This window comes from Schistocerca americana, unplaced genomic scaffold, assembly GCF_021461395.2.
Source record: "Schistocerca americana isolate TAMUIC-IGC-003095 unplaced genomic scaffold, iqSchAmer2.1 HiC_scaffold_80, whole genome shotgun sequence".
In the NCBI taxonomy this organism is placed as follows: Eukaryota; Metazoa; Arthropoda; class Insecta; order Orthoptera; family Acrididae; genus Schistocerca; species Schistocerca americana.
The window spans coordinates 970,168-983,376 of record NW_025726566.1 but is presented as its reverse complement, the minus strand read 5'-3'; positions in this window follow the sequence as shown (position 1 = coordinate 983,376).

Here is a 13,209-nt window from a genome sequence, read left to right as displayed (position 1 = left end):
CGACAACATCCAGGGCATCACGAAGCCCGCCATCCGCCGCCTGGCTCGCAGGGGCGGCGTGAAGCGCATCTCTGGTCTGATCTACGAGGAGACCCGCGGGGTGCTGAAGGTGTTCCTGGAGAACGTGATCCGCGACGCGGTGACGTACACTGAGCACGCCAAGCGCAAGACTGTGACGGCCATGGACGTGGTGTACGCCCTGAAGAGGCAGGGGCGCACCCTGTACGGTTTCGGCGGTTAGGCTGCGTCGCAGCGGGCGCTGGCCTTCCCGCGGCCGTGCTTGTGGGTGGGAGAGACTAGAAAACGGCCCTTTTCAGGGCCACCACACTGTTCGGAAGTTGAAAAGTGCGAAAGAGTCTGTGTTGTTGTTGCTGCGTGTGTGCGCTGTGTTGTTTGTTTGTTTCTTTCTTTCTTTCCGTTTGAGCGACGTGATGTGACTGGGAGGGGAGAAGGAAAGGAAACGTGTCATGTGGCTGGCTGTGTGTGGAGCTGCTTCGTTTGTGTGTTTGTTATTGTGTGTCTTTGTATCGATCGCGACGGAGATGGCGGGCTGTGTGTTGTTGTGCGAGAGGCGGTGATTATTTGCTTGCGTGGTTTGGCTCTGTGTGTTTGTTTGCGGCGGCGGCGTTGGGGTTTCCGAGGCAAGGCGTGTGGGCATAGGCGGCCGGATCAGCTGTTTCGTTCGTGTCGACGGCCGTTGCGCGCGGGAGTGGAGGGCGGTGTGTCGACACGCCTCCCTTTAACAATGGTCATTATTGCTGCCGTTGTCGGTTTGGAAGGCGACTGCGACCGTGCAAAATGTGTGTGTGTGTGTGTGTGTGTTTTGGGCCACACGGGCTGTGTGGACGACAAGATGGCGGACGTGCGCCGGCGGCGGCTGTGCTGTGACGGTGCAAAGTTAAAACAAAACAAGGTGCGGCGAGGACGACTGAAATTTTGCTTTGGACGTAGGTTTGTGTGGTGGCCCTGAAAAGGGCCGATTGTTGTGGGCCGAGCCGGCAAAGCGCGTTGCGTGCAGGGGAGCACGCGGCGGCTGCGATTGCCTGGCCTCCTTTAGGCCTTCTTCTCGGTCTTCTTTGGCAGCAGGACGGCCTGGATGTTGGGCAGGACACCACCCTGTGCGATGGTGACGCCCGACAGGAGCTTGTTGAGCTCCTCGTCGTTGCGGATGGCAAGCTGCAGGTGGCGCGGGATGATGCGCGTCTTCTTGTTGTCGCGGGCCGCGTTTCCGGCCAGCTCGAGCACCTCAGCCGCGAGGTACTCCATGACGGCGGCGAGGTAGACGGGCGCCCCGGCGCCGACGCGCTCTGCGTAGTTTCCCTTGCGCAGGAGGCGGTGGATTCTGCCGACCGGGAACTGGAGCCCAGCCCTGCTTGAGCGGGACTTTGACTTGCCCTTGACTTTGCCTCCCTTTCCGCGTCCGGACATGGCGATGGGCTAGCGACGGTGCACACGAAACGGAAACGAAAACGACCGGTGCGAGCGGCAGCGAGTCGAGCAGCGGAGTGCGTGCCGGCGCAGCCGGGGTGGGGGTGCTTTATGGGCTCGGGTGCGGCGGCCGGTTGCGCGCGCGCCCCATTGGTCGGCGGCCGCAACAGGGCGAGCTGGTAAAGGTGCGGCGGCGGCTGGCGGCGGGTGCCACTGTGTGGGGAGACGCTGACTAGAGCGGAGCGCTTGCTACTGGTGTTGCTGCTGCCGTACGTTGGTTCGAGATGCCGCCCAAGACTAGCGGGAAGGCCGCCAAGAAGGCTGGCAAGGCGCAGAAGAACATTTCGAAGGGCGACAAGAAGAAGAAGCGCAAGAGGAAGGAGAGCTATGCCATCTACATCTACAAGGTGCTGAAGCAGGTGCACCCTGACACGGGCATCTCGTCGAAGGCGATGAGCATCATGAACAGCTTCGTGAACGACATTTTCGAGCGCATTGCGGCCGAGGCTTCTCGCCTGGCGCACTACAACAAGCGCTCGACCATCACGTCCCGCGAGATCCAGACCGCTGTGCGGCTGTTGCTGCCTGGCGAGCTGGCCAAGCACGCCGTGAGCGAGGGCACGAAGGCGGTGACCAAGTACACGAGCTCCAAGTAAGGAGGTGGCTCTGGAATGGAAGGAAGGATGGAGAAGGCTCCTCCGTTGCGAGAGCGGCAAAACGGCCCTTTTCAGGGCCACCAACTTGCCTTTTGCGGGAAGGGCGGAATTGTTGTTGTTGTTTGTGTGTGTGGACGGCTGTGATGTATGTGTGCATTTTGATTGTGGGTGGGGGGGCGCGTCAAAGCGTGTTGCGCGGGGTACGGCCACGAGGTTGGTCGCCGTGGCGTGGAATGGTGGCACGCCTCGTTGGCGTGGTTTTTGACCCATTGGTGTTGTTGGGGTGTGTGTGTGTGTTACCCGTCTGCGAGGGGGGACAGTGCGATCGGCGACTTTTGTGTCACCGTAACGACGGCCGTTTGCGGGTTTGTTTTTTTGCACATCATACATGGCGAGGGTGAAATGTGAAATGTTTTTGTTTTGTTTTTTTGCCGCCCACTATTCCCTTTGCTGTACGCCGAGTTTGACAATGGTGCGACGTAACTGCAGCGTGGAGGTGTGTGAGTGACGTTGAAATGAACGTGCCATTAAGACGCATTGTTGTTGTATTGTACTGTACGTGTACGGCGACACGCACGATGATGTACCATTCGACTCTGATGTTTGATAGCCGTGTCTGACTGATTGCGTACGACGCACGCACACCGATGTCGTCATTCAAGATGCACGCTAGACGACGACGGCGGCGGCGGCGGTGGTCGTTTGTTTGGCGAATGTCTGTACACGTGTTTGTCTGTGTCCATCCGGTATGTATTTGTTTGTTTGAAAGTGTTTTGTGTGTCGGTGACGTGGTCCGATCCGTCGCCCCCTGAGTAACTGTCGATCGGCGCGATAGACCGGCGTCACGCAACTGAACCGAAGTCTTGGGCACACCCGTCATACTGTTGTACACCGTCGCGCTGAGAACGGTAACGAAAGGTTGACGTTGATCGGTCGAATGTCTGGGCAGAACGTGAGGAATGAGGCAAGAGTGCAAGGAGGGGGGGCAAAAGAGAGAGGAAGGGAAAAAGGGGAGAAACGCATTCGTAGAGCAACGGAACGTTCCCGTGTCGGAGGCGTATTGGAGCCGCACTGAAATGCGTTTAACGGCGGCGCGGCTGCAAGTGTCTGCCGTGGTGAACGTTACCTTTGACGGCTGCATTGGGCTTTGCCTTTGCTTTCGCTTTCGCTTTCGCGTTCGCTTTCGCTTTCCCGGATGTACGTAACGTTTGTTGATATGGTTCTGAGGAAGAGTGTATGACAGTGCCGTGCCGTCCATGTTCGTGTGCCCTCCCATTGTGTGTATGCTATTGTCTGTGTACTTGAATGATGTATGTAGGTGTTAGTGGACATGTTTTACCAGTGGGGGGAAATGGATCGTCGATAGTTGCCGTCACTCTGTCACGGTCGAGATGATGCACCCTCCGTACAGAAAGGTGTCGAGAAAGTGAGTGTGTGTGTGCGTCCGTGAATTGGCAGCGTTTGGAGGTGGGCGTGCCCTGCATGTGGCCCGGAAAAGGCTGTTCGTTAGGCGGTAGTGTTGTGTGGACAGGGGAGGGGCATGCGTAACGCTGCTGGCATGGCATTTCGGGAGATGGGAGGGGGCAAACGAGGAAACGAGGAGCGGCGGCCAAAGACGGGACGGGGAGGGGCGCGGTGTGGGTGGCTTGCGCCTGTGCTCGGCGTTGTGGTTTGTGCAAAAGAGGAGGAGAAAAACAATGTGAGTTGCCAGGGAGGGGAGCGGTGTTGTGTTGTGGTTGTCAGTGAACGTGGCGAGACGGACGGATGCGTGGAGGGGCGGGGGCGGCGCATTTCGCCGGTGCCGTGCCGTGCCGTGCCTGAAAGCCGCGTGGTCGCTGTGTTGTTGGTGGCGTGGGGGCGAGGAGAGTACCGTACGGGTGTGCTTGTGCGCCGGAAATGGCACACTGCGCCCGCCCGTCTTGGAGGCTGATGGCTGTGGTGTGGAAATGGGGCGCGGTGATGTTGAAGCACAGAAAAGAAACCAAGAAAACGGAAGGCGTGATGCGGCGGTGGTGGTGAGAGCGGGAAAAACAAAACAAAAGAAAAAAAACAACAAAAAAAAAGAAGGAAAAACAACAAGAAACAAAAAAGAAAACAAAAAGTCTATCAATATTAAAATGTAAATGGAAATGGACCCAGGTATAACCTCCCTGCACAAATAGCAGAGAGTCCGATGATAATGAAAATGTGCCAGAATGTTAACGTCCCTACAAAACAAACCCAACGATAATATTAATGAAAGAGTGAACCGTATGTAACATTGCAACAGACATAATGAAACCTGATAAATTGTATAAGGGCAGCAGCCGTTGACCTTTGGCCCTGTATTCAGAATAAAAAGAGCCAAAGATCGTTACCCCAATGAAAAAGACACTGAAACACGTATGTAACATAGTAGCGATGGCGAGACATTGTAGCATCTGTGACCAGAGAGTTTGCGCTGGACTGCGCGAGTGTTGCGAGCGGTTCTCAGTCAGTCAGTCAGTCTGTGTAGTTGAGGGCTGTACTCTGTCAGTAGTCGTCGCGTGCAGTACGCTAATAGTCGTCATGCAGAGCGGTCGGTCAGTAGTAGCAGCCGAGTGCGGTTGTGTGATGTAGGCGGTCGGCAACACTGGTCAAGATGGTGAATAAGGTATACTGTTAATTGATATAATCGTTAGATAATGAGAAATTGTATTTATTGTAATTATTCTCCAACAAGTTCCCCAATAATAATTTTTATTTCAAAAGCATTTTTCAAACATTTAATCTTTTATTGAACTAAAGAGTTCGTTCCACTTCTTTGAAGAAAAATGTCACTAAAATCACAAAGAAAGAGAATATTATTATTTGCAATGCAGTTCCTCCAAGCGCTGCGCAACAACCAGAGCAGAAATGTGACATCCATTTATTCGGAGGTAAGACTTTTAATTCTGATTGTTTTGCACAGGGCCAAAGACCGATATTTCGGTTTAATTGAAGTTTCTTGTCACTGAACGGACTTTTGTAAATGTTGTGTGAAGACTTTATATTTGAGTCAGATTGCGAATTGCACATTTTTGTTGCCATTTTCAATACCTCTCATTGTGGGCGAGGTTACAATTAGCGCAATGTCCATTAGCATCCGTAAATAACATTGTCCATTATTTTAAATATTGCTGGGAGGTTACAACACACACACACACAAAACAAAAAACAAAAAAAAACAAAAAATTGCATTTATATCCGCTCCTCAATTGTAGATACCCCTTACACAGCTGTGTGCAATGAATGAGTGCTGGCTGGTAATTAATTGCACTCCTTGGAGGGAAATGCCATAGGAAGTAGTCTTTAAAAAGTGAATGTTTTTCGTTAAGAGACAAAAGTTACTTTAGAAAAAAAGTAATAGTGGGGCTTTTGTTGTTGAACAAAATAAGTACAATGAACATACGTTATCAGATTTGCGCAATGCAGCGTCACACCACCTTTTGATTATAACACAATATACTATACATCGTCCCGAACCGTGACCAGAGTCGCGAGACGAGCAGAGCACGCCGCCGACGCCCGCTCAGTACAACCGTCCACCCGCTACTACTGTCGACCGACTACTACCTCTCCCGACTCGCGCTACAATATATATAACAACTGTTCCTGGCGACCCGGTGCGTGCAACTACTGTCGTCTGGCGCGGTCCAAGCGCCGACTAGCAGCGATAAAGAACTCTCTGGTCAGACAGAGATGCTGTCATGCCTCGCCATCGCTCTGGTAATGAATACATACGTGGTGCAGCGTGCGTACCACCGGAACACGCAGTGGCGGAGCCAAAGACTGTGTTGTCGAGGTCGAGTGCGAGTGGGAAGAGAGGCAGCGTCGGCACGGAGATGCAAGCGAGCGCGAGACGCACGGGGGCTGCGGCGTGGCGCGTTTGCGGTCGGCGCCTTTGGTGGCAACGGCCGGGACAAGCAGCGGTGTATGGTGTGGTGCGGGGCGGACAGGGGCGGCGGTGGACGGGGAGGAGGCGGCGCGACGACGGCATGGGGGCGAAAACGGGACGGGGGACGGCGGATGTTGAGAGGCGTCACGCGCGGACAGGACACAGACACAGAGACACACAGATTGGAAAGGGAGGGTGCGCGGTAGTAGTTGGGAATGTGCGTACCGTGCGGGATGGGAGTGGGCGAGGAACACGGTCGTGGCCCCTGTTTTGGGTGCGTGTGATGACGTCGGTGTGTTGTGGGAAGGGAAGGTGCTGTGGCGGCGGCGCGTAATGGGCGTAGGCCGAAAAGAGAAAGGAACGTGGGCAGTGTGTTGGCAAGCGTCGGTTCGACTGCGACGTTGATGGGCAGGGCAGGGCAAGGTTAATGGTGGTAGGAGTAGGCGTGTGGGCGCAAAAAATCTGCCGCTGCAGGCGGTGCCGTAACCGCCATGGCGGGAAGGAGAGAGGGCCAAAGAAAGAAAGAAAGAAAGAAGAAAACAAAAAAAAAAAAAGGAGGGGGGGGGGGCGAAAGTGGAGAGGCGGTGGTGTGAGAAGGGCGGGGGCGGAAGGAAGGCAGGAAGGACAAGAGGCGAGGCGACGGCTTGCTTTGTGTATCGGTCGGTCTCTGGCTATGCTTCGTTTTCTGCAGCAGGGTCGGTGCGCGGCGTGGCTCGCGGCAGTGGGAACGCCTGGTGGCTGGACGGCCAGCAATGCGGTTGGATGGGCGGCCACAGCACCGCACCTGTGCCCGAGGAGGAGACGCTGGCGGCGGGCCCTGAGGTGAGGCCGGCTCGGCTGGGGCTGTGGATGTGTAGGTGTGCGCCGCTGCTGCAACAACGAGTAAAACGCGAGAAGAAGGGATGGCGGTAGAGAGGAAAAAAAGAAAAAGGTCGTGTTGTGTTGATGCGCAGGCAGACGCGTACAGAGGGACGAGCCCGGTCTGCAGCAGGGTGTGGCCGTGCCGAGTGCAGAGCAGCGGCGGCTCGGTTCGGTTCGGCCCGGCCCGGCGGGCCGCGCTGTTGTCGCGGACGTGAGCGCCCCCTGGCGGGTGGCCGGAGGCGGCGCGGCGTGTTGGACGTGTGGCTGGTGGCAGTGCACAATTTGCGAGTGGCTGGCGGTGTGGTGTGGCGGTTGGCGCGTCGGGCGGCGGAGAGGTATGTGTTGCGGGCGCCCTTTGCTGCGCTGCGTCGTTGCGTGTGCCGTACAGGGCGGGCGCTTGTCGACTGTGTGGGCGGTGTGGCGAATTGGCGTGAAACGGCTGCCGAGAGGTGTGTGGTAGCGAGCCGGTCGGTGGTGTCAGTGCGAAGGGGAATGTGCGTGCGTTTGGCGGTTTCGGTGTGCTTTTTGCGGCGTGAGAGTGGGAATTAGTGGGGCCGGCTGTTGTGTTGGTTCCTTGTGTCTTGTGTCGCGTAGCTTGATGGCAACGTGGAAGGACGCCGGTTTCGTTTCGAGCCTTGCGTGTGGTTGTCGACGTTGACTGGTTGGCGTGTGCCGATGCACGTGCATGTGTGGGTCGCGAGTGCGTTTTTGGCTGGCTGTGTGTGTGTGTGTGTGTTTTGGGGGGGAAGGGGGAGGCGGTGGTGAAAGTGCAGTCGTTGCCACGGGCGTCGTCGGGTGGGGCTGGGGCTGTGCGTCGTGGCGGAAAGGTGGTAGGTTGCGGGAAGCGAGCCCGTCGTTGACGGTGTCGCGTGAGTTGTGAATCGAGTGGGGCGCGGGGCGCGGGACAGGAGCAGCGTGCCGCTGCGTCGTGGTCGTCAGCAGAGGCTGTGCGTGTGCTTGTCCTTTTTGTGGGCGGTTCGTGCGAGGCGTTTTTGTTTTGTGTTGCCCTAGTTGTTAGTTTATTTTGTTTGTGTTTGTTATTTTGAGACGACGACTGGTTGGTGGCGTGCGCGCGAAGTGGCGGTGTGCGCTTCCCGTGTCGTTTGTGTTGTTTGGTTTTTTTGTTTTTGTGTGTTTTTGTTTTTTTTTTTTTTTTTTTTTTTTTTTTTTTGCACTGGGCCCCGGTGGGTGGGTGCGTGTGTGTCGATTGCCGGCTGGCGAAAGGTGCGCCATCGGCGGGGTGGGTCGCCGGCACAAGTAGAGGCGGCGGCGTTGTTGCTGTTGTTGTGTGGTGTTTGTTTTGTTCGGCTGTGTCGGCGAGCTGTGTTGCGGTGCGTGTGAATGGTGGTGCAAAAGTGCTGGCGTTGGGGCTGCGACTGCGACGGCGACGGCGGCGAGCCGCGGGCGCGCCATTGATAGTGATGTTGTGAACAGCGGCTGTGTACGGTAGTGGTGTTGTTGTAGCACGACGTGCATCCGGGCCGGCGCGGAAAGCGCAGTTGCGGGCGGTTGCCCTTCGGTGCCAGCCATGTCGCGTGAGCGGCGGGTTGCTCTGGTGTCGACACGTGGTGCTCTGGGTTGTTGTGTGGTGCCCTTTGGCCGGTGGGGGTGGTTCGCGTGTGTCTCGTTCGCGCTCGGTGTCTGGTCGTGGTCGTGCTGCTCCCCCGTCTGTCGGCGGTTTCCGACGTCGTCTGTACGTTTTTGTTCGTTTGCGGCGTGCCTGCCGACGTCGTCCCGTCGCGACCTTTCAACCGAAAGTGTGGCGCCCGAAGGTGAACGAACGTAACCCTGACCTCGGCGCTTTACGCTGAGCCGAGCGAACCGAACCGAACCTAACCTGTGGTGTGGCGAGGTGAGCTCAGCCTGTGAGCCCCTAACGTCTACGTAAGGTAAGCTGTCCGGCTCACGCCTCACGTTTTTGAACGCTTTTTTAACCTACGTTTGACGCTTCTTAACCTAGCACTGACCCCTTAACCTAACGTGTAACCTAACCTAACCTAACCTAACCTAACCTAACCTAACCTAACCTAACCTAACCTAACCTCTGACGCCTGACGTGTTTGAATGCTTAACCTAAGTTTGACGCTTAACCTAACCCAAGTCCCCTTAACCTAACCCACGTCCACCTAACCTAACCTAACCTAACGTAGACGTGTAAACGTAATGTGTAACGCGTAACGTGTAAGGTCGGCTGTCGTGTGTGCTTGACGGCAGATTGGGTTGGTCTGTAGATTCGGATTGCGGTTTGCCTCGGTCGAGGGGTTGGGTCGGAAGCGGCGAGGGGCGGCGGCGCCTGTTGCGCAGGCGGCGTCCGTTTGCGGCGGGCAATTGTTGAGAAACGGCTGTGAATGTTGGCGGGCGAGAGGAGGAGGACGGCGCGCGATGTGGCCCGACGGCTGCGGGCCGATCGGGAAACGGCGGGAGGGCGACGGAAGGCGATGGGGCGGCGGAGGCGCGTTTGCACGGCCGTCATCGCCGCACGCCTCGGCTTGTGTGGCTGTGGCGCCGGCCGCGCTGGCCGGGCTGCCGCGGCGACGGTGTGGGAGTTTTGCCGAAGGTTTGGCCATTGTGGCGGGTCGTCGGCTGGGGCTGTGGGGGCGGCATTTGGGCGGGGGCGGCGATTCTCGGCGGGCCGACCCAGGCTGTAGCGCGCGGTAGCTGCAGTTTGGCCGTGGTTTGCGGCGCTGCCGTGGCGACTGGTTGGCGACTGTGGTGTGGCTGTGTGTAGCCCCATCCTCGGTGGTTTGAAAGGCGCGGGCGGTTGTGGCGCAGGTTTGGGGCTGCTCCGCACAGGCTGTCGGACGTTGGGCGGTAGCAAGCGCGGGAGGCGCGGCGCGGCGGCGCGCAGAGTGGCGGCCGCTCTCTCGGCCGTCCGCGCCCGCCCGCGACACTGGCTGGGCCTTGTGATTCTCTGCTCTGCTGCTGTGCTGTGCTTGCGTGCCTGCCTGCCGTCCCGCTCGCTCTCGCTGTGTGTTACGCGCGTCGTCGAAATGGCAGATCAGGCGGCTACGAACGAGACTGCTGCGGCACCCGCCGCCACCGGCACTACGAAGAAGGCCAAGTCTGCGTCGTCTGCGAAGAAGCCGCGCGCCAAGCCTGCGCACCCGCGCACCTCTGAGATGGTGACGGCCGCCATCAAGAGTCTGAAGGAGCGCGGCGGGTCGTCGCTGCAGGCGATCAAGAAGTACATAGCCGCGCACTACAAGCTGGACGCGGAGAAGCTGGCGCCGTTTATCAAGAAGTACCTCAAGTCGGCCGTCGTGGCGGGCGAGCTGGTGCAGACGAAGGGGAAGGGCGCGTCCGGCTCGTTCAAGCTTGCCGGCGCCGGCGGCGGGGGGGCGGCCGAGGGCGGCAAGGCTCGTGCTGGCGGTGCCAAGAAGAAGCGCGCCGCTCCGGCCAGCAAGGAGAAGAAGGGCGCCCGTGCGGCCGGCGCAAAGAAGGCTGGTGGCGTGAAGGCGGCGACCGGTCGGAAGGCGGGCGCCGCCAAGAAGGCGTCTGCGGCGTCGGCCGCGCCCGCGGGTGCGAAGAAGGCGGCTGCGGCCAAGCCGGCCAAGGCCAAGTCGCCGTCGAAGGCGAAGAAGGCCGCCAAGGTTCCGACGAAGAAGCCGAAGGCGCCGCGCCCGAAGAAGGCGACGACGCCGTCTAAGGCGAAGGCTTCGCCCAAGAAGAAGAAGTAGAGTAGAGGAGAAAGAGATGGGAGAAAGGAAGGGTTTGGCGCTTGACTCCGTCGTCCCCACCCCCCGTCGTCGTCTAGTGGCGCGCAAGAGACGCGCGGCCCAATACGGCCCTTCTCAGGGCCATCAAAGCACGTCGGGGAAGGTTTTGATTGTCGTGTTGCGTTTGGTGTGGGTGTCTGTCTGGCGTTTCTGTATGCCCGTGGGGATGCTGTTTGCGTGCCGTGGTGGTTGGATTGCGGGGGTCGGTGGCGGGTGTGGGCGGCGGTAGCGGTAAGCGGTGTTGTTGTTGTTGTCGTGGTTGATTGTCGCCGTGTTTGTGGCGGCGGCCGACGGTTGGTTTTTCTGTCACGTTGTTTTGTTTGAATACGTTGGTTGGCTTGCCTGCGTTCGTTCGTCTCGGATGTCTGTCTTGTCGAGTCGTGTCTGGTCTTTGTTTTGTTTTGTTCCTTTGTGTGTGTGTGTGTGTGTGTTATGTTTTGCAACGGGGGGCACGTTGAGATGTGGAAGGAGTCGGCGGGGATTTCGGTGGCGCGTAGAGCGAGCGAGCGCGCGCGCCTGCCTGGCCGTTGGCCGTCGGAGTGGAGTGCGGGTTTTTTTTGTTTTCGAAACGAAAGCGGCGGCCGGCCAGCCACCCGTGCGGTGTGACGTCGGCCGTTGGGTATTGTGCGCTTTGAGCGCCGGGGAGGGATGATGTGTGATTGTTGCGCGCTGCTAGCAGGCAGGCAGAGTGAGCGGGTGTGGCGGACGGACGGGAAGTGGTGGTTTTTTTTTGTTTTTGGGTTGCGGGGCGAGAGGCAGGCGACCGACAAAGTTTGCTCGCGACGGAGAGATGTTAGTGGCCCTGAAAAGGGCCGTTTTTGTTTGTGCGGTGCGGTGCGGTGCGGTGCCGCGGCGCGGTTTAGGCGCGCTCGCCGCGGATGCGGCGCGCGAGCTGGATGTCCTTGGGCATGATGGTGACGCGCTTGGCGTGGATTGCGCACAGGTTGGTGTCTTCGAAGAGGCCGACGAGGTAGGCCTCGCTGGCCTCCTGCAGGGCCATGACTGCGGAGCTCTGGAAGCGCAGGTCGGTCTTGAAGTCCTGGGCGATCTCGCGCACTAGGCGCTGGAATGGCAGCTTGCGGATGAGCAGCTCTGTGCTCTTCTGGTAGCGCCTGATTTCTCGCAGGGCGACGGTGCCCGGCCTGTAGCGGTGGGGCTTCTTGACGCCTCCGGTGGCGGGCGCGCTCTTCCTCGCCGCCTTGGTGGCGAGCTGTTTGCGCGGCGCCTTTCCGCCGGTGGACTTGCGGGCCGTTTGCTTTGTGCGGGCCATGGCGGTAGCGGTAGCGGTAGCGGTAGCGGAGCGGCGTGCGTGGAGGTTAGGTGCGGCGCGGCGTCCGGTGCTGCCTTGACAACGGGCCCGCGCGCCTCCGTGCTGCGCTTATATGCCCTCGGTTGCGCGTGGTGGGGGGAGGGCGGGCCAGAGTCTATATAGGGGGGCGGCGGGCGCGCTGGGCGCAGACCGTAGCCGACTCGCCAGCCGCTGCAGCTGCTGTTTGTGCACGTTTTGCTTTGCCCGAGGAAGGAAGGATGACAGGCCGCGGCAAGGGAGGAAAGGGGCTCGGCAAGGGTGGCGCCAAGCGGCACCGCAAGGTGTTGCGCGACAACATCCAGGGCATCACGAAGCCCGCCATCCGCCGCCTGGCTCGCAGGGGCGGCGTGAAGCGCATCTCTGGTCTGATCTACGAGGAGACCCGCGGGGTGCTGAAGGTGTTCCTGGAGAACGTGATCCGCGACGCGGTGACGTACACTGAGCACGCCAAGCGCAAGACTGTGACGGCCATGGACGTGGTGTACGCCCTGAAGAGGCAGGGGCGCACCCTGTACGGTTTCGGCGGTTAGGCTGCGTCGCAGCGGGCGCTGGCCTTCCCGCGGCCGTGCTTGTGGGTGGGAGAGACTAGAAAACGGCCCTTTTCAGGGCCACCACACTGTTCGGAAGTTGAAAAGTGCGAAAGAGTCTGTGTTGTTGTTGCTGCGTGTGTGCGCTGTGTTGTTTGTTTGTTTCTTTCTTTCTTTCCGTTTGAGCGACGTGATGTGACTGGAAGGGGAGAAGGAAAGGAAACGTGTCATGTGGCTGGCTGTGTGTGGAGCTGCTTCGTTTGTGTGTTTGTTATTGTGTGTCTTTGTATCGATCGCGACGGAGATGGCGGGCTGTGTGTTGTTGTGCGAGAGGCGGTGATTATTTGCTTGCGTGGTTTGGCTCTGTGTGTTTGTTTGCGGCGGCGGCGTTGGGGTTTCCGAGGCAAGGCGTGTGGGCATAGGCGGCCGGATCAGCTGTTTCGTTCGTGTCGACGGCCGTTGCGCGCGGGAGTGGAGGGCGGTGTGTCGACACGCCTCCCTTTAACAATGGTCATTATTGCTGCCGTTGTCGGTTTGGAAGGCGACTGCGACCGTGCAAAATGTGTGTGTGTGTTTTGGGCCACACGGGCTGTGTGGACGACAAGATGGCGGACGTGCGCCGGCGGCGGCTGTGCTGTGACGGTGCAAAGTTAAAACAAAACAAGGTGCGGCGAGGACGACTGAAATTTTGCTTTGGACGTAGGTTTGTGTGGTGGCCCTGAAAAGGGCCGATTGTTGTGGGCCGAGCCGGCAAAGCGCGTTGCGTGCAGGGGAGCACGCGGCGGCTGCGATTGCCTGGCCTCCTTTAGGCCTTCTT